This window comes from Antedon mediterranea, chromosome 1, assembly GCF_964355755.1.
Source record: "Antedon mediterranea chromosome 1, ecAntMedi1.1, whole genome shotgun sequence".
Classification (NCBI taxonomy): Eukaryota; Metazoa; Echinodermata; class Crinoidea; order Comatulida; family Antedonidae; genus Antedon; species Antedon mediterranea.
Window position 1 is genome coordinate 22,532,961 of NC_092670.1, and position 5,349 is coordinate 22,538,309.

The window sequence follows — 5,349 nt, forward strand, 5'->3', positions numbered from 1 at the left end:
GATATGTGATTCATCATATTTAAAATTCAGGAAAAGAAAATGCAGCAGTGAAATTAAATTGATGAGTCATGTTTATTTTCCATCTGTACCTGATGTAAACCTAACAATTGTGTATTCATATACATTTTATGCAAATTCAAGTGGCAAGAACTACTTCCAGGTCAACACGCCATTCAATGTCACTGAGTTCGACATCATTGGATGGCACTACATTAAAAGTGGTGTCATCGCTCAGGCACCAGGAACTCGAGGACCAGAGTTTGTAAGGCCGACATACTATGGTGAAGGTGACATATTGCAAATTACTCCAGAAACTATAGTGTCAAGTAGTGATAGCAGTCACATAATACGAGCTGTCGTCGTAAGACCAAGCACGGCAGTTTTTGAACATCATTGTAATTATATTCATTTGGACGACGTCAGCCATTATTGTGCTGTGGAAGTGAATCTGTCAAACGCCATATCAAATGTTGAGATGTTAACGTACATAAGAATAGCTCCACCAATTTCTAACGTGACTATTAACAGTACTGGATTTGGTTAGTTACATTAACTTTTACATTTTTTAATACAATAATACTATATATTGCGTCATGGTAGTGTTTATTTCTCATCTGTTACAATAAAGTTTGGCTTGACTTTTTAACACCCATTATTCCAGGGTTTTTTCACCTAGAATGATTGGATAGAATGTATTCTTCCTGTACCATAAAGGGAAATTCACTCTTTTCTTTTACTCATATTATTTATTATAAATTTATTTTAGTTTAGATCATGGGACTGCTGACTCTTGTAGTTATAACTTATTACCTCCGCCAAGGAGGTTATGTTTTCATCATTTTCACCCCTGTATGTTTGTGTGTGTGTGTGTCTGTGAACAGCCTGGAGGCCACAGTTTTTATCCGATTCTCACCAAATTTAGCCACAATGATCTATACCTCAAAAGCTCGGACGAGTTAGAATTTGAGGGAAAAAGGTCATAGGTCAAGGTCACAACTAAAAAAAAACTATTTTACTGCCTAAAGCTGACCACAGTTTTTATCCAAATCTCACCAAACTTAGCCACAATGATCAATGACTCATCATATAATTGTGGTTACTGGTCAGGGTCATAAGATCAAGGTCTACAAAAAACAAAAACAAAAAAAAAAAAAAAAATAATAATAAAAAAAAAAATTTCTGTAGGAGGCTGGATACATAACCATTACACCAAACTCTCATCCACAACTTTGTAGTGTGAAGTTAGCCTATTTACACTTGGAACTAATAAAAAAATAAAATTTAAAAAATATATAAATTCCGGGGACATTTATGTAGGGGAATTGTACAGTAGGCGGAGGTTTGTACTCTCGGAGTAACCTCTAGTTTTTATTATACTTTAGTAGTCCCTGACCAATTAATCTCTGTATATTTTATATTTGTTGGTCACTAAATAAATGAAATGTTTAAGAAACTAAGGTTAATCAATTTTCCTCCTCACTTAAGTCAGTAAATATTTAAGGATTCACTTAAGTGGTATTACATTGTTTTAAGAGTAATTGTTTTTTTTACATTTTTTTTTCATGGGATTCTTTCAGCAAAGATTTTTGAAGTAGCCACGTTATCTGTTCTGGACCACCCCGGAATGGATATTTGTGAATATGAATGCAAAAACTCTACATACAATTCCACCACATTTGTGAATGAATGTTATGTATATCCATATCCCTGTCTACTGACCACAATCAGTGAAGAGGTGCATTACAGCTGGGACTTTGGCAATGGTAATTCGACTATCACCTCGAAAAAACCTGTAGAAGTATGGTACGCTTACCCAGGAACTTACAACATATCTGTACGAGTGCATAACAACAACACAGAGGCAATTGATTATGTAAGTTTAAGTCTTGTGCAGAGCTATGAGTTGAGCAGAAATGCTCATCAGATTTTCTGCTGTCAATGCTGTTGTTGGGTTTGGTGAGGCATGTTTTAGAAACCGCAATTAGAATTGTTTTTACGCTTGGTTCTCCCACTTAAACTCAACGCAATGACCTAAGTGCGTGGAATGAATTATTTGAACTGTCAACTCACTTGCAATGTACCTACATTGTTGCATTGTATTCAAGTAAGAACCAAGCTTAAATATGTGATAAGTTAGTATTTGTATTGTAGATAGAGTATGTGCAACATGTTTTCAATACATCAAATCACACAAAGAATCTAGGTTAAGCATAGTTAGTTTCTTTTTCGGTTGGAAATAAGATTTTATGTGCTGTAACAAATAAAGTTTGTTATTTTATTTTAGATACTTTTTGAAGTACAAGAAGAGGTTTGCAATATTTCGTTTAAACAAATAACACCATTGCCAGTCCTTGATAACTACACTATTGGTATCACCAATATCAGTCAGGCAGCACATGCTAAGTTGGCTCCTAATGTAGGTACTGTACATCACCCCAGGGCTAGAAATGTATTTATATTACTTACTGTATATACTTTATATGAAGTATAGCAAAATGCCTGAGCAATCCAAGTACAAACACATTTTCTGGGCAAATTTATAAAATAATCAATCTTAAGGTGGCAGATCAAGTCTACCATAATACATTAACTAGTTTACAAAACATACTAGAAAATTGCTAGTTGGGCTAGGGTGATTTTTAGCACTGTCCCTCAACCCCCTCCTCCTTGAGTATACATTTTTGGAATGAATATTTTCTACAGTCCATAATGAGTTAATAATAAACAACTTTTTATGTATCAATTTCTTTAAAACAACTACAGTAGTAAAACATGAACTGAATAATCATCCTTAATTTGTTATGTTATATGTTAGGAACAAAAACAAATATGACTGTGGTGATAGGATCAGAACACAACGTTTCATTTAATGTGTCACATGGTGAAGTTGTCACTTTTGAAGAAATACAGGCAGATAACACAACATACAAGAATGTCATTCTTTCAAACAAAGGTTTGTCACTAAGAAAGTTGCTTACAGAAAATGACATTAAAGAAATATTTCCCCCCACTCCCCAGAAGAAAACAATGTTATTTTAATGTATTGTTAATTTTGACAAAAAAAATTAAATTGGGGGAAAAATAATATAAATTACAAAAATAGTCAACGTCTGTCAATTGGCTGTTTGCTTGTCTTTTTATAGTAAAATCACTTTATTTTATTAATCATAATTTTTCATATTTGTTGGGGAATAATACAATGCAGTGAATATGCAAGAGTGAAACATTATTGATGTCAGTTCCAGCCAACACAAGCCAGATGTTTTTTAAAATTGATGATTGAGAATCACAAATATTAGAAAATATAAATTTGTTTTGTTTATAGGATTATGTCGAAATCCGCTTGGTTTACAATCTTCAGATATTGTTAATGATGCACAGTTTAGGGCGTCCTCTACTTTGGTGAAATCTAATATGACGTTTTATCCATACCTTGCACGTCTTGATAAGCCTTATGGTGCTTGGGCTCCAGATATTAATGACACTGAACCTTGGATAGAAGTGAGTATGTATTCTATTCTTTGACCTTTTTTTACAGTTTATCTTGAAAGAGTCCACTGCAACCTTAGCAGGTCACAGAGCTGAAGAGGATGGATGAAATGGTTAGCTTTGTTGGAATATGTAAGGTAATGTTATTTCTTCTGGTCCTAAACTAAGTAAATTTGGATTATGCCCTCTAGGACAACACCTACCAGATCAGCTCCCCATGAGAAGTATATACTTTAAATGTATTTAGAAAAGCAAAAAATGTACAAGAATATCAAAAGATTAACTTTGAGTTGAGATTCTATATTATGCTGAAAATATGGAGAAAGCAGACAATGGACTATGAAATGACAAAAATACCTGGGGGTAAAGTCTTCTTTCAAAAGAGCATAAAGGAGCTCTTGTTCTTCCACCAGCTCTGTTCTTTGCAAGTGAAAAACTTAAAGATGTATTGTCCCCCTGAAAAAAATATATTTTTAAATGTTTTTTTTTAATATGCCATTGTAATGTCACATATTATTTATTAACTTTGACCAAAACTTGGATTGAGAAAAAAAAAATTTACATCAAAAAACAGAAATAACAAAAAAAATTGTCAAATTGACTGTCTACGGAAGTGCATTTATATTAAAATTGCTAAATGGCCTATTCAAAGTCTATTTTAATTAATCTTAATTTTTTATGTTTTTGTGCGACAATACATCTTTAAGTCTATTCAGAGCAACATTTAAGTTAATATTGATAATACACACTTTTTTAGGTTGATCTCAAGATGATGTTTGTTGTTACTGGTATAATAACTCAAGGCTCTGATTCTGATATTATTGGATGGACCGAGAACATCACTATCAAGTACAGTCAAGATGGTGACGCATGGTTTGAAGAACTTTGTTATAATAAGGTTTATTTGATTTTTATTTAAATTCTGATTTATAAAAAAGCCAACCTCACGTCCATTATGATCTTTGAAAACACAGTAGAAATGCGAGTTTTAAAACTTAATTTATCTTTGTTTTAAACAAAATGAATACCTTTGAATCAACGGAAAAGGGCATGTGACATACTATAGATTATTGAGATATAATGTTGACATTTTGGGCCAAGGCAACCATACATGCAGTACATATTATTGAAATTATTTTTTTCTTTGTTTGATAGCAATATAATACCAATTCTGACAGACATTCTCATATGACAAACATTTTTAGTAGTGCATTTATTGCAAGATTTGTACGAGTAATAGTTGGTGAACAATCAAAGCAGCCGGCACTTAGATTTGAACTTCTTGGGTGCAACTGTAAGTATCAAACTTAAATATGTACGCTTAACTAAAGTCCAGGCTACACACTAGCAAGTAATGTGATCCTTAGATAGAGCTTCAGTTTACTAGTGTTGACTAAGATTTAGCTGGAGGCTGTCCATATGCGGATCACATGACTACAGTAAGTCATGTGATCCTCAGATGAAGCCTCCAGTTTGCTTGTTTGGACTAGGCTTTAGCTGGAGGCAATCAATCTGCAGATCACCTGATCTACAGTAAGTCATGTGGTCCACAGATTGACAGTAACACAACCATCTCAAAACAGTGCCAAACGCAGAGTTTTCAAATAAAGTTTGTTTTCAGTTGCTGTAGGTTGTACTCATCAATTGGGCATGGAGAGTGGTCTAATAACTGATGAACAAATACAGATAACAAATATGGATAACATTACCAACAAATCATTTGTTAGACTTGAAAAGGTTGGCCATGAGAGCACCAATGGATGGTGTCCAGGGATCTCAAACGGTACTGACGATTGGGTACAAGTAGATGTCAGGAAGTTGACACTGATTACTGGTATTGTTATACAAGGCATAGTGAAA

General features: G+C 33.6%; 2 long non-coding RNA genes across 2 annotated transcripts; both read left to right on the forward strand.

Moving 5' to 3' along the window:
* Positions 1–445: 445 nt before the first annotated feature.
* LOC140048257 (uncharacterized) lies at positions 446–2,296 on the forward strand. The gene is made up of 3 exons (XR_011845068.1): positions 446–539; positions 1,578–1,873; positions 2,285–2,296. It is a non-coding gene; the product is annotated as an uncharacterized lncRNA (long non-coding RNA).
* A 2,003-nt stretch (positions 2,297–4,299) lies between these two features.
* LOC140048268 (uncharacterized) lies at positions 4,300–5,327 on the forward strand. The gene is made up of 3 exons (XR_011845069.1): positions 4,300–4,387; positions 4,645–4,783; positions 5,111–5,327. It is a non-coding gene; the product is annotated as an uncharacterized lncRNA (long non-coding RNA).
* The last annotated feature ends 22 nt before the right edge of the window (positions 5,328–5,349 follow it).